Source organism: Haemaphysalis longicornis, unplaced genomic scaffold (genome assembly GCF_048455015.1).
Source record: "Haemaphysalis longicornis isolate Haplotype H1 unplaced genomic scaffold, Haemaphysalis longicornis Haplotype H1 scaffold_6, whole genome shotgun sequence".
Lineage (NCBI taxonomy): Eukaryota > Metazoa > Arthropoda > Arachnida > Ixodida > Ixodidae > Haemaphysalis > Haemaphysalis longicornis.
In genome coordinates, this window is record NW_027526407.1 from 25,424,043 (window position 1) to 25,449,054 (window position 25,012).

Sequence of the window (25,012 nt, forward strand, 5' to 3'; positions counted from 1 at the left end):
CCCCAAGCATACCACTTAGAGAGATTGACCAAGATTGGCCAGTAAAACATAATAATAATCATACGCGTTTCCGACACGTTTCACGCGATTTCAGAATCAATCCAACGGAAACACCAAGTGAATCCCACGATGCGTCGCATCTACACAGGGTTCTCCTCGCGGGGAGGTGGGCGCAATTTTTTCTATCGATTTCTGGTTTTTCTTTTCTACCCTTGGTTTTTTATTCTTTCTTCTGTTTGTGGCTAACGTAGGCGAGGCAGTGATCACGGCAAAGGGATGAGTCTCAACTTTCCCGGCCGGGGCTCATCGCCTCGGTGAGCATCTCTTCCTAAGCAGGAACCCCCGTTGGAGGAGTTTTTGAGTGGCAACGTGACGGGCATCCCTGTGGCCATGATCCCTTCCCACGGCGGCTTCATTCGTCAAAACAACCCGCAGCCCATCCAGAGCGACTTGAAGGAGGTCACCGCGCATTTCAAGAAAATCACGGAGGTGAGGCCGTTCGGCAGGGAGGAATCTTGTGTCGGTCTTGTGACAAAGGTTGCATCCTAGATCTGCTTGCCTGCTCGATGTTTGCATCGGTCCCGGTAAGCGCCTTCATCCCCCCGCATCTTGTTCGCACTAAAGGTTCGATACGTGGTGTCAGCACTCCGTTGACTTCTTCGGAGTTGCTCGAGCAGTTTCCTGTGGCTGGAGCCATTTCAGTCTATCGGTGCAATCGGGTAGTGAACGCAACCAGGGTGCCCACTGAATCTGTGATTGCCACCTTTGCGGGACGGTTATGCCCCTCAGAAAATAAAGTATGACCGCTTCTGTTTCGGGTTGAACCTCTCAAACCTCAGCCATTCAGTTCCGCAAATGCTCGCGCTACGGACACCGCCAGGGAGGCTGCAAATCAGCGGCTCGATGCCGTCGGTGTGGGGAAGGGCACGAGGACTCGGAGTGCAATAGAGATGTTGAATGTTTTCTTTGTGGGGGGGCTCTCGCGGCAGACCTACTTAGCTGTGTGGCACGTGAACCGGAGGAGAACATTGCAGAAATCATTGAGAAGTGCCGGTGCTGGCGCGGGGATGCTGTAGCTATTGTCAAAGAACGCTTTATTAGTTACGCAGGAGTCACTTCCAAGCAGACCCCTCTAACGGAGTCGACTTTGACTAACATGATGAACACGGCTGCGGAGAAGGCAGTAGCGAAGCATCTGGAGCCACTGGTTTTAACAGTGTCTCAGTGTCTGGCCGAAATGCAGTTACTGACGGCAAAGCTTTGAGAGTTTATACAGGCTTTTCCTCTCCTCCATTCTTCCTCTATCTCCCAGATTCAGTTCATCCTCTCCCCGCAACTGCTACTTCTTCAGAGCAGGGTTGCCAGGACAACAAATAATCCGCAGCCAGCCCTTCCTTGAACAAAGCTACAGTGCCCCTAGAGGCCGAAATCAACCATCCAGTCCAGTCTACTGCCATCGCGAGTGCTCCCAAGGTTCCCCTCTTCTCTGCTGAAAGTTCTGACATGTAACTCAGTATTGAAACTTCTCAATACAAAAACAAGAGGACTCTCTCTCCCGCAGGTGCTAAAAAAGTCAAGGGTCCTAAATCCAAAATTAAGAACGACATAACTCGTGCAATAAAGTCTGGAGACATCTTAAAACAGGCAATCGCTTCCGCAGAGCTCTAGTCGCCATAGGGCGTATAAGGCTCCTGCAATGGAATTGCCGCTCGGCAATCTCTTCGTCGCCTGATCTTTCGTACCAAATTTCTAAGCTATCCGCGGACATCATTCTGCTGCAGGAAACATGGCTATCTCCTTCAAAATCTTTCGCTGTTCGTAATTTCTGATCGTTTCGCTTGGATCGCCAAGGTAGTCGAGAAGAGTTGCTAGTTTTAAGTTCAGCCGCCTTTTGCCACAGGGTGTCTATTTCGTTCATGTTGTCGACAAGTGACTGCGAAATCTTCAGGGTTGACCTCTATCTCCCGAATACTGCTCCCGTATCTGTGATGAACGCGCACTTCCCATCTGGAGTAATATATATCTGTATACGAGTCCATTGGACGCAGTCCTCGCTTCCTGGAAACCACACAGCGTGCTAGCAGGTGATTCCAACTCTCACCATGTCATGCTATGGTACAATTCGGGTGCGGAAACTTGCGTGAGGGGCAACTTGCGTGAGGTCTTGACTCTTTCAAAGGAAGGCCTGGTAGTTAATTGGGAAACAATCTCGGATGCAACCAATGGTGATTATGTTCGTGTGTTTGTCGACATTTCATGCCCCGTGCGTACTCCAAGCCTCAAAATACACTCATTCATAAATATGAACCGCTTTGCTAAGAAATTAGGAGCTGCTCTGTTATATAATGGCTTAAGAGGACGAAGAGCATACGGCCGTGGATGTTTTAAATTTGATTAACGATGTAGCCTTGAGTTCCAAATTCACAGCCTCGCTATCTAGAGATACGATCAGCCCGTGGTAGAACGAGGAGTGTACATGTGAACACAGACGCAGAAATGGTGCGTGGAAGACACTGCTCCGCAATCAGTGCCCTGCGAACTGGAGTAACTTCAAATTCATCTGCGCTATATTTAAGCCAACTATCAATAAGGCAAAAGAGGAGTAGAGGTCGCGCCGCTTTGCTTTACTCTCGGACGTACGGAAAAAGAGAAACCTGTTTCGATTTTTGCGGAGTTGGAATGTGGCTCCTCCAGAGCAAAACATTGGCTCAGTTATCAGCACTCCGGATAAAACCCAGGATTTTATTAACCAGATTGCGCATGGTTTGCATGCTCGTTTCACTTCGGCATTACCACCAGTCCTTACGAGACTCTGTCAAGACAAATTTGAGGAGGTGACCATGCAGGAGATCGGTGAGGGACTGAGCTGTGTCCCTGATGTGGCTCCTGGACCTGATGGTATTACAGCCCACATGCTAAACCTCTTGTTGAACGAGTCCCCCCACTCATTGCTGCAAGTGGCTAACCATTCCCTACAGGAGTCATAGGTTCCATCTAAGTGGCGGCTGGCAAAGATCGTTCCCCTCCTTAAAAAACAATGTCTTTGATACACGTTAGATAATATCAGACCCATAGCTCTCACATCGAATTACGTAAAACTAGTAGATAGAATTTTGCTACATCGAATTGAAAACGTTTTAGAACGCGAGAACGACTTGAACCTGAAACAGAGAGAATTCAGGCCTGGCTGCTCAATGTGGTCGGCCCACATTGATTTGGAGAGCCGCATTCAGCTGGCACGCCAACTTAAAGAAGTTGGCTTGTTGGTTACCCTGGATATTGCCAAAGCTTACGATAGCGTTGAATACAAAATTCATTTGACACTATCCAACTTTATCCTTTTCCAAACTACATTGCTTTGTTTAATGACACTTTTTTGTCGGATAAAAAATTTTTATGTTCACAACAGGGCCTGTCCTCTTCTATATACAGTCAAACTCGAGGTGTTCCCCAGGGCTCTATTCTCTCTCTCGTGCTGTTTAATATTTTTATGAGTTTGGTTCCGGTAAATCCAGACATTGAGGTGTATATTTACGTGGATGATATTGCTTTTTCCAATTCAGACAGAGATATACACACGTTGTATCGGCGTATGCAGTCCTATTTAACCGCCTTAGAAGCTTGGCTGGATGGCCTTCGCTTGAATTTAAAAGTGATAAAATGTGCTCTGCTTCCATTCCCAGTGAGCGGTCCACTCTTAATATTGTCGCGAAGCCAGAGACGACGCAGTTGTCTTGAAGGAAAACACATTTATTGGAGCGAACTTGTGCTCCCCTAACAACTCAAATAATACACGGGCGGCGAAGCAGCAGTCAGCAAAGTGACGCACTCAAGCGAGCGTCGGAGATCGAACCCCACGGCGTCTTCTCTGCAGGCTTTTATCTTTCGGCGCTAGTGTTTCTGGAAGCGTCCATTCACATCCAGAACATTGTAGATCACAGAAGATTATTCTGTGCTAGAGACGTTAGGACGAAACAGTGTGCTTATCTGAATGTGATAGCCCGTGCGGCATGAAGGTAAATAATGAAAGACGCTCTTCGTTTGGTACGCAGATAACACAGCCGGACGTGGCCAGGCAGTAAAAATAAACAATAAATAAACAAACCCATACATGGTTCGCGGCAATATCTCTTAGTTGCCTGCAATAAGACATCCCTGAGGTCAATCCTTCAAAATATCTTGGAATTTTATACGAATATACCCTCAATTGGCCTCCACACATAGATTACATAACTACTAAAGGGGCTCGGGACACGTCATTCTTGAGACGGCTACGTCACAAAAGATTGGGCATGCGTCGTGACACCCTACTAATCATATACAAAATGTACTTCCGGCCAGTTCTAGAATTTGGGTGTGTGCTATTCTCGGGAAGTCCCCACTACAAACTTCGCCCGTTGATAATGCTCGAAAGACAAGCTCTACGTTTATGTCTGGTCTTCCCCGTTATGTACCACTTAAAATATGATACATGGAAGCCCGTATTCCTCAATTAGTCTCACGCATGCATGCCCTCACCGTAGATGCATTTTTACGATACATGGAATCACTCATATGCAGGCCGCAAACTGCCTTCGTTACATGGCCTTGGTTGTTCTTCGTTCGTTCATGGCCGCGGATCAAACCACCACAGGCGGTCTTTGTACAATCTCTGCTTGGCCCAAATGTGGCCCTCTTGTCGGCCCCAGTACTTGAGAGAGTGTCGCCCTTAGATATTTCTTTTGATAACATTTTTCCCTCTAATGAGAAATTACTCCCTCTGAACCTTTTAACAGGCCTCCTACAGGATCATCTGAACGCTTTCCCAATCCACGCCATTGTTGCAACTGATGCTTCTGTCCGGAAGGAGATGGCAGGTGTAGGTATTTTTTCTCCCGGTCTAGATTGGGCCTTTTCCCTCCGGCTGCCTAACTTTACTACATCTTTCCACGCAAAATTTCTCGCAATAGTCTTGGCCCTTCGTAAGCTTGGTTCCTCGAAAGGGCAGGCAATATTTGTCACGGATTCATTTTCTGTTTGTTCTGTCCTTACTTCTTCAACTTCATCCCCCCTACGTCAAGCCCGTTCTTCTTTATCGCCTTCCTCCCTTCGAGAACTGTGTTTGGTCGGGGTACCTGGACACTAACGTGGCTATCGGGGCGTGTTGGTTTAACATGATTAGGAGAAGACAGCGCGGTGTACACATGGAAATAGGGAAGAGTACTTGATCAGCGCTTGTGTGTGTCAAGTACTCTTCCCTGTGTCCGTGTGTAAACCGCGCTGTCTTCTCCTAATCAAGTACCTGGACAAGCAGGTATCTGGCTTAACGAATCGGCGGATGCTCTGGCGGGAATGGCATTGAACGGTCCAGTAGTAGAGGTTCTGCCGCCCATTTCCCTTATAACTTCGGCTCGCTTCCGTAGGCTGTGATCACCTCGAAGATAACTTCGCAGACACGCTGTGGAATCCGGCCTGGCCCGAAATACCACCGCAAAAGCTTCTCAAAGAGTCCGCGTCATCGGATCGGAGCTATTGGAGACGCGAATTCAACACCCCAACGAAGATGTTGTAGTGTTGGTTGAAGAGATGAACGTGCTGTTCCGAAGACCTGACCCCGAAATGGCAAAAGAGAAGAAGCTGCACTTTCTGATGCGGGTGTTAAACAAGAGATCGACGCTGGACTCGGTAAAAACCCCCAAAAACTGTCGATGAGCTCGGTATTCAGGCTTCCATCATCGAGATGACCCTCGACATGCGCTCGGGCAAGTACGATCGACCACTCAACGCGTTTTTGGTGAACCACGTCGACGCCCCTGGATTTGCGACGGAAGAATTACGTGAAACAATCAACGCCGTCCTTCGCGAAACGACTGAGGAAATTTCCCAACAATGCCCGAGCCTAAACTCATCTCCGGTAGCTACGTGATGCGAGAATAAGTTCAACACTCAATGGGAACTTCTACGCCATCGGAAGCGCCCCGAGAGCCAGAAGCTATCGCTAACGCCGAAGCTTTTCTTCGACCCCACCTAGCTACCACTCGTCGCCACAAACCACCGCCATGCCGCCATCCACTGTTTCTCGCCACACCGCCTGTAGTCCATAACCGGACGCCGAGGAAGACGGACATATGGCGAACCTCCGATAATCGCTCTCTCTGCCACCACAGGGGACAGGACAACCATGTTCACTGTCGCTGCCCCTACAAAGGGCTCGGCTTGCGAGGGTTCTCCTTCGAAGCATCATGCCCCCTACCCGGCCAACACCCTACTGAGATCGAAGAATACCTGAGCAACACCAACCTAGGTGTAGCGCGCTTCAACCCTTCATTGTCGCCTTACCCATACAGATCGCCAAGCTGTCGCAAATGCTTAAGACACCAAAAAATTGCAATCTGGGCAGTCAGCTATGTTAGAGCAAATAAATGCGATTCAGACAACGTTGGTGGAGCACAAAAAGACCTTCATAGAGATGAAGAAGTGGCTAGTGGCTAGATAAGATATTCAGACCACCCTTCCCTACAGACTACGAGGCCGCTACTAACAGGACTGCAGTCGGATGCTGATAACAATGCTCATCGTATAAAACCGATGACGGCTCGAATCAATGACGCAGAGAAGAGATCAAGTCGAAATAACATGGTATTTTATGGGCACCAGGATACCCAAAACGAATCGTGGCAAGAGTCAGAACAAATAGTAATTTAGCGCTACAATCGCTATCTTCCAAGTACCGTTCAACCCCGCGACATTGAAAGGTCCCATCGCATAGCTATGTCCCGCGCCGGAAAGTGCAGGCCAATAATAGTTACATTCGCCCATTTTGAAGATAAAGACCGTATACTGTCGCTTAGCAGTAAGCGAAAAGACACCGGCTTCAGCATTTCCCAGGATCTCTTCCCTAGTACTCGCCCTGCCCGTAAAAGCCCGATTGAATGAGGGAAAGCTCAAAACTTGACTTAAAAGCTACGCCAAGAAACGCTGACCGTACACAAGAAAACCTATGTGTTTGATCATGCTTCCAAGACAGTTGTCAAAAAGAGCTCATAGCAGCGAACAAACTCAAAGAAACCACGCGAGTCACCTCCTTCCCATCAGTCTTTATCAGTTCTGTTAACCAACATACGTAGTGTCATTCCGAAGCGGGATACTCTATGCGACTTCATGAATTCCTCCGCCAAATATCGTGTTACTCACAAAAACGTGGCTTAACCCGTTATTCCACGATACGGAAATATTGCCATGTCTCACTGACTTTGACATATTTCGCAAGGACAGGGATAACTTGCGCGGTGGTGGTGTCCTTGTAGCCACGAAACAGGACCTATGCTGCGTGCGCATCAGTATTGCATCACCATTAGAAATTGTTTGGCTCTGCTGCCAGGCATCCCACCCGCGGATCTTGATCGGAGGTTGCTATCGCACTCCTAGTACTGACGGTTCTTTTCCACGTCTGTTTGATGAAAACTTGAGCGAAGAACGACCCACCCAAACAGTCCTATATTGTCATTTGGAGCATTTAAATTCCCTAGTCTAAATTGGTCTTATGCGGCTTCTATGTCATCAAAAAATACCCCCCTGGCGAGTTTACCACATTCGGATAGACCCAACTGGTCACTCAGCCTACACGCGTTACCGACCACTCGTCTGCCATATTCTACCTTGTCTTAATTTCGCACCCTTAGAACCTCTCCCCTATCACCTACCTGCCTGGCCTGGGTGATCTTTTGGGGCTGCATGTCTCATTCTCACGCGTTCTACACAAAGGTAAAAAAAACTTGAAAAACACTTGCGTTGTACAAATAAAGGGAATTATTACAGTATTAACCGGGATTTACAAACGTTCTTTTGAAACTTTACTCTCATCTTTGCACAGCGCTAACTTGAATCCAATTGACTTCTTTTTTAATTGAGAGATGCAACGCCTAATACGCCGTTATATTTATACTTAAACGATATCTGAACCCCCGAGTTCTCCATGGTTTAATACATCCCTTAAACGCCTAAACAACAAAAAAAACGATTGCTCCGGGCAGCAAAGAATTCCAACTTGAGTCAAGCCTGGCCCAAATATTAAACCGCTGAAAACGATTACACAACCTCAACCGCCCGCGCCTAAACAAAGTTTCTTCTCTGTCGCCTTACCCTGTGTGCTACGCACTGACCCGGAGCGCTTCTGGAAACGATTAATCCCACTGCATCTAACTCTGTTTCCCTTTACGATAGCTCTGGACTCCCTAAGCGGAACGTAGAGTACCAAATATATTAAACACCGCTTTTAGAGCCGTTTTTACGCGTAAACCCTTGAATGACCTTCCCAGTGTCCCTTCTTATGATAACCCTCCCCCCCTCCGGTGCCGAGTATTATGTTTGAACCACAAGACAGTCAAATTTATCGACCCACTGAAAACTTCATCGGTTGCTATTGGTTGTATAAATGCTAAAGTGCTAAAAAATTCCAAACACGTGAGCGTGTTCTTTCTCTCACTCATTTTTTAAGTCTCTCAGCACACGGTCAGTTCCCTATCACTGGGGCATCGGTAAGGTCATCCCAGACTTTCAAAACTAAATCGTTTGGCTCCTAATAATTACCGTCCGATTTCAATTAGTAGTGTTTGTTCTGAAATCATGGAGTGTTGGAACAATGCCATTTTTTGAATTCAGTTAATTTCTTCAATCCTAATCAGCATGGTTTCCGTAAAGATCCTTCCTGCGACACACAGCTTGCCATGTTTCTTCCTGACGTACATTCATGCCTAAACTGCAACATTCCAACTAATGCAATGTTTATTTCGTTTGAAAAAGCATTTGATAAAGTCCCACTTATTCGCCTACTGATAAAATTGTGTCGAGTTCATTTGGACCCATTAGTTTTCAATTGGATAAGCGCATTTCTAAGTAACCGACAGCAATTTGTCGACGCTAATTCTCATACATCATCACGCCGGTGTGCCCTAACGTACCGTCCTCGGCCGACTTCTTTTTCTCATATATATAAACGATCTCCCCATAAATCTTACGTCGAACGTCCGTCTCTTCGCTGACGACTGTATCATTTATGGCCCTATAAATGGTAGCAGTGACATATCCGCCCTACAAGACGACTTATTTCAGTATTTGATTTTTATTTCTTGGCAAAACCAAGGGGAGGCTGAGACTAAAAGCGGACGTGGCCTGACAGGGGCCTCAGCCACCCGATTTACAGTGTACATAATAACACGTCTGTTCACAAATTTAAGCATATTAGCACAATCGTAATAGAGACGTAGCACAAAGCAGTGTCATTACTACATTTCCTATGTATTATACAAAGTATAGGTCTAAAATTCACAGAAGGACCACAGTGTACTATAAACGAAGTAATTCATGCGCATGAAGTTTCATCATTTACACTACTACGTCCCAATTGCGTAGGAAGGCATTTTTTGTTTTTAATTGCTTTAATTTCTACCTTTAGGGGAACATGTAGACAAATATTTCAAACCCTTATTTATATATCAGTATTGCAAGCGTTTTGCTTGAGTAAGAATTCGCGTGCAGGATTGGTGCTATAACAGGCTAATGTCTTTAAATCTGAAAAAAAAAACTGTACACGTTTCTTTCCACCGCCACCGCAATTATGTGCAGCCTAAGTATACTATTAACAACATTGCTATTGGCTCTGCTGACTGGGTTAAATACATAGGTGTCTATATATCCCACGACTTAATCTGGTCCTTTCACATTAACCCCATAACGAACTCGGCTAACCGTGCTTTTGGCTACTAAAGCTTGACTTTGGGCTAGTTGGGTACAAATGACACGTTAGGAAAGAGCGCTATAAGCTGAGACAGACAGACGGCAGACACGAGCGCTAGTGTCTGTTTGCCCTCTCTGTCCAAGTTTTTAGAGCTCTTGGCTACCTACGCCGTAATTTTTGCCTAACTTCTCCCTCAATAAAATTACTTGCATACGTAACTTTCGTGCGGCCCAAATTAGAACATGCCAACGCTATCTTCGATCCTTACCAAACTTATTTGATCAACGCCCTCAAATCTGTCCAATATCGCACCGCTCGATTCTTTTTGTCGGACTACATCAACCATTAGAGCGTGTCAGCATTAAAAGCAAAACTTAACCTTTTAACATTTCAATCTCGCCGCAAAGTAGCAAGACTGTGTCTTTACCAGAAATTGTTCTATTCGCTACAACTTAGAAATCTGGACATCCGACTAGCGCAACACATTTCCCGTACTAGTCACACCAACGCAGTCTATCCGGAACGTGCCCATACTACTACATTCGAACAGTCATTTTTCATACGCACATCCCGAGACTGGAATGACCTACCTGCTGCAGTTGCTAACATCACTCACCAATCCCGTTTCGAGCACGCCATTGAAGAAGTGCCCCCTTAATTAGAGTACCCTTTCTGTTTCTGTTGCTACGTTGTTGTAATAGTACTTCTAATACTGCATCGTACCCACCCCTTATATAGAAGTGCCGCCATATTGCTGTACATCGTCTGTTGTCGTTACCAAGTTGTTAACATTTTTTTAAGTGCCGTGTCATGCCCACCCCTCATGTAATGTCCCAATGGTACCTTCTAAGAATAAATAAATAAATAAATAAATAAATAAATAAATAAAAAAAGAAGAGAGAGAGAGAGAGAACGTTTATTGAAACAACGGGGACGGAATACGGGAGAAAAAGAGTTAGGAGCTGTGGCCGGCCATCCTTATCCGACAGGCCGCGTGCCGCGGCTGTCATCCTCACCCGAGAGATCAGGGCCTCCAGGTCTTCGAGCTGGCCGTTCTGCAATGTGCACTCCCACTGCTCAAGGGTAGGGGATCTGGGTGCTGGAGGGTTGGTGGGGCACACCCAGACGAGATGAGCAGTGGCGTTAGGCTCATCGCATTGGGGGCAGTTAAGTGGGTAGTTATTAGGAGATATGTAGTGGAGATGGAGGTAATTGTAATACGTGTTGGTTTGAAGTCTGCGCCAAATGCACGCGTCAGCAGTAGAAACGGAAGAGTGGGGAGGCGGATAGGTGCGTCGGGTTGCTCTGTAGTGGTACAGGATATCAGTGTAGGTTCGGGAGAGGGGCGTAATGGAGTATGCAATACTGGCTGACTTGTTGGCCTCCTCTGGGATTGCCCGGTGAAGGAGAGCTTGGGTTGTGGCGTGTGCCACCTCGTTCCCAGGAAGGGCTGTGTGGCTGGGTGTCCCCACTATGCAGGCATGAGGGAGGATGGGGCATTGAGAAAAGATGGCCAGGGTAAGAGCCGACACTCGTCCGAGTGCAAAACGATGGCAGGCAGCTTGTGAGCCGGAGAGACCTGTTATGCTTGCGTCATTACGAGGGCAATGGCTGCTTCTTCGGCCGTAGTAGTAGAGGCTGTGCAGACAGTTGCCGAGGTGAGGAAGGCATTGTCGAAGCGGGAAACAGTAGCGACGTTGAAGGTAGGGAGAGGCGTCCGTATAGAGGGTGGTCGGGTCGCTGCCATATTTTCTGATGAGGAGGGGTGTACGATGCTGACGACGGCCGGCTTTGTATGTAGGGTGCATATGATGAGGAATGGGGAGGATATGAATATTGCGTAGCATTGATGGAGGTATGCGTTGGGGCGAGTCGGGAGTTTGTACCCCCTTCCAGCCTAGCGTTTCGAGCAGATCACGACCGGTGCGTGTGAGTTTTAGGCGCTGTAGTTGGTTTTGCAGATGGTCTACAATAGTTTCCAAAAGGGTGTTAAGTATAACCAGTTTCAATAGGCGGTAGGTAGAAGTGAAGGTAGGCAGGCCAAGGGCTGTCTTATAGGATTTGCGTATTAGGACATAAATCTTGGCTTGTTCTTGTGGTTTTAAGGTAAGATAGGGTGCCCCGTAGGTTATGCAGCTGATCAGTATTGCTTGTATGATGCGGCATTTATCTGTTTCCTTGAGTCCGTGTCGGCGAGAGCATATTCGTTGAAATAGGTGTGTAAGTTGGGAGGCTGTCTGTATAAGTTTTGGGAGGTACGAAGGCCCGGAGCCGTCGTGTTGGTAGGGGACTCCCAGGATGCGGAGGGTCTTGACGGTGGGGATTGCTTGCCCGCTGAGAGTGAGTGAGGGGTCGGGGTAGGGTTTGGTGGGCGGCCCCGGGTTCGTGCTCGGAGAACGAGTAAGGTGGATTTTGGTAGAGCGCAGCAGAGGCCAGAGGTGCGGAGATATTTCAGCGTGGGGTCGATTGCATGTTGACGACTGTCTTGTTGTTGTCCGGGACCGCCTGTGTTGGACCATGTGGTGAGGTCGAATGAATATAGGGCGGGCGACAGGTGGGGGAATTGTTCAAGTAATGTCGGGAGTCCCAAGAGCGCTATATTGAAAAGTTGTGGTGAAACAACCGAGCCTTGGGGAGTGTCCTTTGCCGGTGTGTGAAACGTCTCTGTCTGGTGAGGGCCAATGTGGAGAGTGGCAGTTCGATTAGACAAAAAGGCTCTCACGTAGTTATATGTGGCAGATCCGCAGCCCGGGGTTTGAAGTTGGCGGAGAATGGCTGTGTGAGTTACGTTATCGAAGGCGCCTTGTATATCGAGAGCAAGGACGGCACTGGGGTGTACTACTGTGGTGTAGTCGAGAACCCGTTCTTTGAGTTGGAGCTGGACGTTTTGCGTCGAGTAGTGAAAACGGAACCCGAACATGGTGTGAGGTAACCGGTTGGTGTCTTCAAGGACGCCCGTTAGACGGCGAGTCCCCAGTTGTACAAAACGTTTGCCCACACAGGATGTAAGGGAGGTCGGTCGTAAATTGTCAAAAGTGATGGGTTTGTGGGGCTTGGGAAGTAAAGTGGTATTGGCGTGGCGCCACTGGGGCGGTTCTGTGCCGCTAGTACCGTGGTGGTTGTCAGGCAAGGAGGGAATCTAGGAGTTCGTCGTTAATGTTACGAAGTAGCTTGTAGGTTAATTAATCGTGTCCGGATGCTGTTGTGTGGGTTAGCCTGGTGAGTGCTCGCGTGAGCTCATCATTAGTAAAAGGACAATCGAGCTGAGGATTGGGGGTGCCGGCGTAGTCCGGATGCGAGGGAGTTGTCAGAGATGATGCCGGTCCGAATAAGTTGCGGCGGATCTGAGAGAGTAGTTGATCAGGTGGTTGAGAGTGGTTCTGTATAAGTCGGGCTATGTTTTGCGAAGTGGCAGTTTTTGTAGGGATGTTTCCTAGTAGGTGGCGCACGATGTGCCAAGCTTTCCTGGTTGTAAGAGTGCCATTCATTTGGTCACAGAAGCCGCGCCAGTTGTGGGCTTGCAGTTGTTTGGCGTAATCTAGAGCCTTTTCTGTTATCTAGGTAATTCTGTTGTCCAGGCGCCATCGGTTAAGTAGGCTACGTCGTGCCGTCCATAGATGGTCGAGATGGTTGTCTACTGCGGGTAGATCCTGCGTGAGCGTGATTTTATTGATGTGGGAGTTTTGTAGATCAATGAGTTATTGCGTTCCTTGTTCTAGGTTATCCTTCGACAGTGTGTTTGGAAGTGGAGCTTCGCGGAAGCCTTGCCAGTCAGTGAGCTGCGCCGTGCCCATCTCGCGACGGATACTCGTGAGTGGGACAGTGAGAGAAATGGTGTAGTGGTCACTGCCTTACGTTTCTGGCCACAAATCCCATTCAGGGTCGGTGGTGTTGTGGCTAAATGTCAAATCCGGTATGGGGTCTCGGGTAACGCTAGTGACTAGATGTGTTGGCAGAGTGAAATCGTTCTGCAGGGTGAAGTGGTGGAGCTGCCTTGCTTGTAGCAGAGCCGTGCCTTTTTTGGATGCGTGGGGATAGCCCCATGTAACGTGACTTTCGTTAAAATCGTCCAGGAGTAAGCATGGGTTGTGGCGAGTGTGCCACACCGCCGCGCTGAGGAGGGCTTCGATTGCGGATAGGGTTTGTGTGGGCGGGCTGTAGACGTTCAGTATGTAGAGGCTTGGTGCTAGTGGTTTATGAGGGAGGATTTCAACGAGGACGTGGTCAATGGGTGACGTAATCGGTATTACCTGGGCTGTCTGTGACCGGGTGGTGACGTTGGCCGTGCGCTGGTGAGGCGGATTGGTGTATCATAACCGTGAAGGCTGGGACATGGGATGTCGGTTTCTTGCAATACAATGACATCCGGCGGGTTTGGGGAAACGTATAGTTGAAGGGCTGCATTTTGACCTTGAGCATTGTTCTTTTTTCCATTATTCCCTCCCTTCCTTCATGTACCTTTCCTTCCCCAACAGGGCATTCATGCGCCCTCTGATAATAAAGGCATTCCTCCTCCTCCTTTTAAACGATGGGCAATTCTTTTGTTAGATGGTCAGAGACACTTGCGTTGGGCGTCTATTGGTCATCAGGTTTAGACTTTTTGGCGTGAGGTGGGTTGTCCGGGAGTAGGGCGCGTTCAAGCAAGGAAATGTGTTCTGAAAGCAGATCGAAGATACTTTTGACGGAGTCGGTTATCATTGTGCTTAGGTATTCTGTATACTGCTGCACCTGCTGCTGAACTTGTGGGAGGCTGCGGGCCTTAAATTGTGCGTCGATGATTTCCTCTACGTAGGCTTGTGTGAGGGGATGGGTAATCACGGGGATGGGCGAGGGTGGTTGGGACTGGGGGGCTCGCTTAGCTTGAAGGGCTTCTACCCGACATAGGAGGTCGGCATTTGGTTGGTGTAGGTTTTTGATTAGGTCGAGGAGTGCCGGGGGGATGGTGACGGGGAGTGGCGCAAGTGGGGATAGCGGGAGACCGTTTTGTGTGTCGCGTTGGGGAGGGATTTGAGAAGCGAGAGTGCCAGAGGCAAGAGAAGACCAGTTTATCTTGTCGGCGGCTTGTGTGGACGTCTTACTGGTCGGCGAGTTGGAAATGAAGCGGCGTGTACAATCTTTACCCGCCGAGGCATGGGGTTGGGAGCACAATCAGAATTTGGGGACACATGCACGGTCTGCTGACGGACTCGGTTGTCCGCAGTGGAGGCATTTTGGGCTGTCAAGGTTAGGGCACACGTTCATGCCGTGCCCCAATTCCCCGCACACGTGGCAGACTTGCACAGAGCGGCGAAAAGATCGGCAGCGGAGAAGCATACTGCCCCCCTTCACGCAGAACGGCACCCGAGTCCCTTGGAACGTGAGAAAGCGCGGAGCGGGTGTTCCCCATGATGCGCGCGTGGAGGAGAATCGGGTAGTCGCTTTGGAGGTAGGCGTCTAGGTTGTGCTTTTTTATTGAACAGTCAAGGCCACGGATTACCCCGCCACAAGTTCCCGGCGGCGGCTTTATATACGTAAAAAACTCGTAGGTCGAAGTCGAAATTTGAAGTTCCTGTATCTCGCTCAGCCTTACGGCCAGCTCGGTATCCACGGGGTGCTTGCGAAGAGTACAATGGGAGTAGACTGTACTAAGAGAGTGACGTCTCGGTAGAAAGTCGGAAGCGGCAGCTCACATTTGGTTGACAGAGCTTCGGTCAGTGCAGCGGTGGTCATGGTAGCAATATTGAGGCCGGCTCGTGGGCGGAAGATGACCGTGTAGTTGGTAGGCGGTATACGTGGCGGAGGTTCCCGGGGCGAGGGCTTGGGAGTCGGCGCTTTGTGTGCCTGGGGTTGGCCGGTGGCTTTGCTTGACGTCGTGGCGGTAGCAGTGGTCTTCTTCGCGCGTTTCATCCGAACCGTAATCCATGGGTTGTCTGTTGGGAGGGTTCGCCCACTGTCAGGGTCAGTATCCATGTCAGCGCTTGGCAGTGCGTGTGGAGGAAGCGCGTCGTTCATCTCGGGCCCGAGGCGCCGGCGATGGTTCAAAACGATGTGGCTAGGCTCCTAGCGGAGTCGGCGTGGTCGCAAATCTCGGTCGGTGATAATTTGGCAACGGGGGTCCAATGCGGCTCACCGAGGTGTCGAGTGGTTCCTTTCGCCGTTGTACAGACGCTGGTGACAGTGCTTGGGCCGTGAACTCCTGTCAATCCGCGGTGTGGCAGCATAAATCAGGAGCTAAAGTGAGGCGCGGGCGACTGCGTCAGCCCCCTGGTGGAGGATCATAAAGGAAAAGAAAAAATAAATAAAAAAATAAGTGTGAGTTGTGATTACGATGAAGCAAACCGGAGGCGTTGAAGACGCCACACCCGCCGTTAGTTTATGCTAGTAGCCAGCTGTTGGAATTATTGCGCCGTGCTGCGCTATAGTCAAAAGTTTTTCCAAGGAGCCCAAGCGAACGCGGCGACGTAACCATGTTTTGCGCTCGTGAGCACGAAGAACGCCCGAACACGCCGTATGAGACGACTTGTAGATCCCGCTACCGGTGCCTCGAGCAGGTCACGAGGAGCTGGTGACGCACTACAATGCTGAGCATGATTTCGATTCACCACTCCCCGCACGGAAGACGATGTTTACTAGCACCGCAACTATGCAAATAAACAATTATACTGAACATAACTATGTGCCTGGCAATTTTCACCTACAACAGCTTCGCCATTCAAGTCTTGCGCGTGAGTGCAAGTATTTCTGAATTTTTTTATTTATCATAAGGAATTCGTTGTGACATTGCGCTAGCTCACCTTCTTGAAATTTTTTAAGCCCAGGGAGATCTCTTTTTACTATATTATGTAGTGCATTGCTTCTGTTTTGGTATATGTTTGTTAGTGTTTAGTGGGAAATTTTCGTTAAATTTTATGCCGCGCAATAAATATCTAAGTTATCACGTCTTTTTTGTGAGGCTGAAGAAGATGTTGAGCTTCGATTCTCACCTACAACAGCTTGGCCATTCAAGTGTGGCGCGTGAGAGCAAGTTTCCCTGATTTTTTATTTATCATAAAGAATTCGATGTGACGAGTGTTAGCTCAACTTCTTGCACTTTTTTGTGCCCAGGAAGATCTCCTTTTACTATATTATCTATTGCATTGCTTCTCTTTTGGTATATGTTTGTCAGTGTTAAGTGGGAATTCGTTAAATTACATGCTGTGCAATAAATATATAAGTTATCACGTGCCTTCTTTGTGAGGCTGAAGAAGATGTTCAGCATCCAACAGAATTTCAAGTATTACTCCTTCCTTATGAGGGTATCTGAACGTTCAACGTATTAAGTTAAGGAATAAATTTTTCACCCCTGAATCAAGCCGTCATCCAGCTAATTACGATATATTGAAATTAACACTCCGCCAGGTGTATAAAAGCAAAGAGAAACCGTGCCGACACCCAATGCCACGAGCAGCGCATTTGAACATTATAATTAACTGCCCGGGCTTATAACCAACTCCGGAATTTGTGGTATAGCTTTTTAAGCAGTCGCGTGACGCTATAGGCTCATTTCAGTTGCCGGGGTGTATTGGAGTGTCTTCTCGTAATTCTTGCTTTATAGGGACACTGAAGTGAATTTGTCAAGCTCCCGTTTTTGCTTGCACTGCGTAGACTGGCTCAAATTAGCACACTTTTCATTGTTTATCCGGTTGACAAATCGGTAATTATTTTACAAAGCGCGAAAGAAGAAAAACTACCATGCGCGGTTTGCGGCGGCCGCACCAACTAAGGCTGTGACGTTGGGAGGAGGGGCGCCGTGATTGGACGATGCCCAAAGTTAGCAATCACACAAGTTTCGGTTTCGGTTTCGGTTCTGTAAAACATAACCAATGGCTTTGTTGGATGGGCATTCTCAATATCTCAGTAATCATCGTACCGCGCTTCTGCCATGTTCTCGGCTGTAAAATGCACAAGATAAGCCTCCCAGGACGGCTTGTAGTCGTAGCATTCACTAGCCGAGACCTACGCAGTGCATGAACGCCCTCCGCGTACCCGCAGACGCCCAAATGTCATGCGCTTTTCCCCCATATTCGGAGCTTGCCTCCCTCATGCCTGTATCGTAAAAAGCGTGTTCGCACCAGGCCAAGGATCTATTCATTCTGGCATGTGCCCACTGCCTGCAAGCAGTCGGTGCTTATGGCAACAGCACGCCAACGAGAACTCGCTAGCGCGCCAGTGCCAGCCTGCGCGCGTTTTGTGAACTAGTTCGTGTAGCCATGAACGTTGCGGCCCCAAAAAAGGTGAACTCAATATAGAAAACATCGGCGGAAAAAAAAATGTTAACTTACAAAAAAAAAGGGCACGTACCCGCGGGGATTCGAACTCGTGACTCGCAAAACATTTGCGGTGAATTCCTAGCGCTCCAGACCGCTAGGCCACGGAGCGGGACGCGAAAGTCCTGCTAATATAGGGTATCTATTGTACAACCGGTTTACACTTTTATTTAGTTTTGGCATTTCAAGCAGCTTAGGTGACTATTTGTTGTACTCCGCTCGTGCAGTAAGCGTCGCCCGAGTTTCCAAGTAGCTCACGTCTAGCAATTGCATTTCGTAGACGGAAAAGCGTTCGCAGATGCGTAGTCGTGCTGCTGACCACTGTGCTTGTTCGCCCTGCGCAAAAAAGTGCTTCCCGCGCCCTAGTTTTACGCTGTACGGTAAAAATATCAGTTGATTTTATTTGCTTAGTACCTATATTGACTTCGCTGACTCTTCTCCCGCCTTCAAGAGGCCTTATATTTTCCTACTGGCGTACCAGTCAGCGAAGCGTTGCATGTGCAGCGCTTGTGTGAAGCGACCTTGACTTGGAGCTAGATACAGTGTACAAACAAACCAAGTAAAGAAAGGCACATTCTTCAATTCACAAACGTGTCCTGGCTTCGTTTCAACTAAGCGAACGAATTGCGACCAAGCAAATTTTTTTAACCTCCTTGATTGCGACGACCCGCCGGCGGCCGGCGGCAGGCGGACGAAACGCTGGGCCGACTGACTCTGTCGGCAGGGGAGCCGTGCAGTAGCGGAGCCGTGGCGCAGCCAATTGCCAGCTCATCCCCTCCTGACGTCACACGGAAACGCCACAGAAAATGGGCGAGCGTAAAGAGAGGAGGACAGCGTTTTCGAATTAGTTTTTCTACTAAGTAAAATCGCGTAAACGCGCCTAGAGTGGTCGAAACATGGCCTGGGGACTCCGGACTACAATTTGCGCTAGTAATCCCGCAATGTTTACATATCACTTCAGTGTCCCTTTAAGTACGCGCTGCTGCACTTCACGGCCCTATTCCTGTTGAGCTTTTTCACAGCAGAACCCCGCACGGGGCACCTTGAGCAATCTTGGTGACGGTACTGGCGATACCGCGGACCCCGAGCCCCCAAACACAAGCTGGATCCAACCGTGGCGATTTGTTTATAGGTGGAGGGTTAGAAACCATGAACGGTGGCCGTCGGAGACCAGGTCAAGCTCCGGCGGATGGACTCCCTGTCTGTCTACCAGGCAGGGAGCTCCGGGACCTCTTTGACAACCAGGGTAAGGTCAAAGAAGAAAGTACCCCCGTCCCCTGCTTCTATATTATGATATATGGCATTTTGTAAACCCCCCCTCCCCCCAAACGCGATCGGCCCCCGAAAAGGGGCCGCACCAAAGTTTCTTTTCCTCCGTTGCAATCAATCTCTCTGCCAAAGCCTGATAATTTCTCGGGGTTTTTCATCATGGAATCTCTTGACAAGACAAAGCCCATCACTTCCGTCTGTGTATCTAATCTCCAAGTTTCTTGGAAGCCTTATCGGAAAGTCGTACAAGGCTAAGTAACTCACAACGGGAGAAGTTTTGATAGAAGTAGAAAGCAAACAACAATCCTCTAACCTCCTCAAGCAAACGCTCATGGCAGATGTGGACATCAAGATCACGCCCCATCGCAGCCTGAATAGCTGCCAGGGAGTGATCTCTGATCGGGATCTAATGAATGAGACTGAAGCAGATCTGCTCGAGGGCCTCCGAGATCAGGGCGTGACAGCAGTGAGGCGAATCACCATACGCCGAAATGATGAAATAATTCCTACCAAGCACATAATCTTGACACTTGACCGTTCAGACCTTCCTGAGTCGGTCAACGCAGGTTTCATGACATGTCCAATCCGACCCTACGTGCCCAACCCACGCCGCTGTTTCAAGTGTCAGCGGTTTGGGCACTGCACAACGTATTGTCGTGGTAAATTGACGTGCGCAAAATGTGCAGCACATGATCATCAAACTGACAATAGTAAATCCGAGAACTTCACCTGTGCGAACTGCCAGGGACCACACGCTGCCTATTCTAGGAGCTGTGAAAAGTTCAAACAAGAAAAACAGATCATTGCCTTGAAAGTCAACGAAATCATCACCTTCCCAGAGGCACGGAAGAGGTTCGCCTCCCTGCCTCTGGGCAGGTACGCCGACGCAACTCGCCGGGGGGCGGAGCGGCGTCTTGTTTCGGCGGGGACCCAGTACCGCGAGTCGGACTTGGTCCCGCCTCCGCCTCCCCCTGGGTTGCCTATGGCAGCCCAATACGCCTCCGCAGCGCTCGCTCACCCAGCAGCGGCTGTGGTGGCAACGTCTGTTGGGGTGCCGCTGCATCCACTGCTTCCTTTCCACCGGCCCAAAGCACACGCAAGGGCACGGAGATGCAGACGGAGGCAGTCTCAGCGACCCCCTCTCCCGCCTCACTGCCTGTGCCATCTGTGGTGCTCCCCACGCCTTCGGCACTGGCAGCGCAGGAGAAGAACACCCGAAAGGGTACCACGTCAAGGGGGCCCAGTCCGCTGGGCACCCCTTTGCCTTCAGATGACGACATGGACGTCGAGCCCTTCCGGCCTTCATCGCAGCGGAAGGAACGAGCTGCCACGTCCAGGTCAGTAGAGAAGGCCAGAAAACCCCTTCCAAGAGTCCAAGCCCCGAAAGACCCTACATAAATAGTCACACTCCAGTAGCTACGAACACACCATAATGGGAAGAGAAAACATAATACAATGAAACAGCAGAGGCCTTCTGCATAATCTTGACGATGTATACGAAATACTGCATGCTTATCAGCCAAGTGTAATGTGTGTTCAGGAAACACATTTGAATTCTAAACACACAAATTTCTTGAACAGTTACTCGATATACAGAAAGGACAGGGATGGCTGCACGCACTCTTCTGGCGCTGTGGCCATAATTGCCCGGAAATCCTTAGCCTGCCACCCTGTCACTCTGAACACTGTTCTTGACGCTGTAGCAATTCGAACAATAATATTTAATCGGTTGATAACGGTCTGCTCCATATACATTCCTCCTGATGTTTCACTTTCAAACTCTGACTTCGAGGCGCTGGTTGACCAGCTGCCCGAACCGTACATCCTTACAGGCGACCTTAATGCTCACAACTCTCTTTGGAGCTCTTCTCGCACGGATGCCCGAGGTCACCTGATAGAGAAATTCCTTACATCTTCAGGAGCATGCCTTTTCAACAATAAACAGCCTACATACCATAACACAGGACACAACACATACTCATATCTTGACTTGGCGATTGGCTCCACAGTTCTCTTTCCTCTTCTCGACTGGGGTGTGGGCACAGACCCATACGGTAGTGACCACTTCCCCACCTCACAAACGTATATAGGTAAAGGCCCATGCAGTCCATCTTCCCAAAACAGGTTCAATGAAGCAAGAGCTAACTGGAATACATTTACAGAGACATCCAAACTACACCACACATCCATAGAACACCTACAGGTTGAAGAAGCTACCCAACTGCTCACGGCGCACATCCTCGACGCCGCCGAGAGCTCCATTCCCCACGCCTCTGGTGCCCCGCGCAACCAGCGGAGGCCGTGGTGGAATGGGGACTGTAGGCGGGCGCGAGAGGCCCAGAACAAGGCGTGGGGTATCCTTCGTCGGTACCCCACGTCGGGAAACCTCCGCTTGTTCAAACGGGCCAAGGCGTTAGGAAAACGTGTGCACCGTGAGGCAAAACGAGAGAGTTCGCGTACATTCATAACATCAATAAACTCCTACACAGACACACGGAAAGTATGGACACGAATACGCAAACTCAAGGGACAACAAACACACAGCCTGCCTCTGGTCAGCACTACAGGGGAAACACTCGAAGACCAGGCTGAAACAATCGCACAACACTTTTAACACGTTTCTAGTTAAGCACACTACACAAACACTTTCATGAAACACAAACAAATGGCCGAAAAGAAGCCTATACTAGATAACAATAGGTCAACATCTTCTTATAACTCAGAGTTTTCACTGAATGAGCTGAGGGCTGCTTTGAGCACGCATAAACCCTCAGCTCCAGGCCCAGACAACATCACATACACAATGATACAACACCGGCACGCAGACTTCTTCTAACACTCTTACACCTATATAACAAGATTTGGCTTTCGGGGCACATTCTAAACTCTTGGACGGAGGCTATAGTTGTAGCTTTCCTGAAGGAGGGAAAGGACCCGTCGTCCCCCTCAAGGTACCGTGCTATTGCCCTGACGAGCTGCCTGTGCAAGCTCTTCGAGAAGATGATAGATCGCAGGCTCGTGTACTTCCTTGAGTACAACGGTCTTCTCGAGAGCTGCCAGGCAGGCTTCAGGGCAGGGCGATCCACGAATGATCAACTCGTAGCTCTTGAATCGTATATTAAGGATGCCTTCGTGCATAAACAGTATTGCGTAACTGTGTTTTTTGACCTCGAGAAGGCCTACGACACCGCTTGGCGCTACGGGATCCTCAGTGACCTGAAGTCTTTTGGCGTTTCGGGCCATATGCTCAACACTATGGCTAGTTATCTGTCCCAAAGAACGTTTCGCGTGAGAGTTGGTAACGCACTTTCAAGGATTCTTGTTCAAGAAAACGGCGTGCCGCAAGGTGGAGTTCCAAGCTATACTCTTTTTATAATTAAAATGAACTCTCTTGGGAAGGCATTGCCACCTACCATTTGTTACTCTATGTATGTAGACGACGTACAGATATCTTTTAAATCTTGTAATATGTGAATCTGTGAACGTCAGGTCCAGCTTGGTGTTAAAAAACTTGCCAGCTGGGCAGAATGGTTGTAAACTCAATCCAGGAAAAAGTTATTGTGTTGTGTTCACCAAAAAGCGCGGGATCCATCCGGACCCAGATATTACTCTGAATGGCGTTTCAATTCCTGTTAAAAAGGAGCACAAGTTTTTAAGCATAATATTTGATAACAAGCTAACATTTGTTCCACACTTGAAACATCTTAAGCAAAAATGCCTAAAAACTCTGAATATTCTTAAAGTTCTCTCCCACCAGTCGTATGGTGCAGACATGGAACTCCTTCTGCGGGTTTATAGCGCCCTAGTGCGATCCCGTTTGAACTACGGCAGTGTTGTATATGGGTGCGCAACAAAACAGGCACTAAAAATGCTGGACCCGGTGCTGCATTTAGGGCTACTCCTCGCATGCGGTGCTTTTTGCACTAGCCCTGTCCAAAGTCTCTATGTAGAATGCAATAAATGGTCCCTAGATCACCAGAGGCTGTACATGGACGTTTTATATGCCTCAAAAATCATGTTTATGACAAATCACCCTTTTACTCCGACCATTAATGATGCATCCTCACAGCAACCCTTTTTAAATCGTCCATCAGCCTCCATGCCGTTTCCTCTAAGAGTGCGAGAAGAAGCCTCTGAGCTAGAAGTCTAGTTTTCAGGCATTCACAAGACGCCCATCATTTATTCAATTCCACCATGGCATTTCCGCCCTGTGTCATGTGACCTGTCTTTTATGCAGTTTAGCAAGAACAGGTCACCAAGGATTGCGATTCTGCAGCATTTCTTGTTTGTGCAGCATAAGTACCGCAGTGAAGAGTTTTACAGTGATGCGTCCAAGACTGCAACTGATAGTGCTGCGCATGGGCCAAACTTTAACGTCAGTAAAACAATGAACATTTGTAGCAGTATATTCACAGCGGAAGCATACGGTATTTTAATGGTAATAAATCACATAGTCCAACATCAAATCCTAAAATCCAGCGTGTACACGGACTCTCTTAGCGTTGTACAAGCACTTGCATCAGGAAAGCATTCTAAAAACTTTGTCATCAGTCATGTTTTTAAGGCTATCATGTCTGCATATGCATCAAACCTTCAAATAACGTTCTGTTGGGTTCCAGGGCACTCTGGAATTGCCGGGAACGAAACCGTAGATCGAATGGCCACTGCAGCTACACTCTTGAATACAATGGACATAGCAACAGTGCCATACACAGACATGAAGCCACACATCAGACACCAACTTCGCAACAGATGGCAAACACACTGGAGTGAACAAACAGATAACAAGTTACACGTTATAAAACCACGCTTGGGAACATACACCACTGACACACGCAACAGATACACAGAAGTTGCCCTTGCTAGGCTACGGATAGGGCACACACATGTCACACACTCGTATCTCCTCACGGGGTCTTCAAGACCCCAGTGTGGCAGGTGTGGAGAGGCCCTATCCGTAGTTCACATACTCATTCAATGCAAAGCACTTGACACAACACGACGCAAACACTTCCCACAGCTATACAGACTACACGTCCCACTAGACCCAGCGTTTCTCCTCTCTGACGATCCCATGTTTTTATCAAGTGCGTTTTTAAATATTTAGAAGAAGTTCAATTTTTAGACCTCATTTCATACCACGCGTGATCACTCCCTGGCCCTATACACCAGCCATGCTCATTGTCGTTTTGTGATTTTACTTTTGTTTGTGCTGACTTTTCGTAGTGTTTAAGGTTTCACCCCTCATATATGAATATTGTTTTGGCGCTCTTTGCCCCAGTTGGCCTTGCGCCATAAACATCTAACCATCATCATTTTTCACAGCAGAAATGGGTGCCACCTTTGGTAAAGATCGTAAGTAGCTCTGCTATGCGTGCAAAGTTTGCGACGAAGCGCCGGTAGTGTATACAGAGTCCAAGTAGTCTTCGGACGGGCTTCCTAGTTTCAGGCGCAAAATGAGAGGGTGCAAAATGCCAGGGAACTTTCAGGTGCGAAATGCCAGGGAAGCTTCGTTTGAAAAGGCCCACATCATCAATGTCGACAGGGCAGGTGTATCACGAAACTTGCGCTGAATAGACATAAACAGACGAAGGAAGACGGACGCCGCTGTAGGCAGGCTAATACAAGTCATTGAAAGGTTGCTGGTGCGTGCGCAGTGCAAACGGAATAATATGAACTCGTACCGTCCATCCGGAGATATAAAAGCAGTCTTCTGGCGGTCTCACGTTCTCACTTCAAGTTT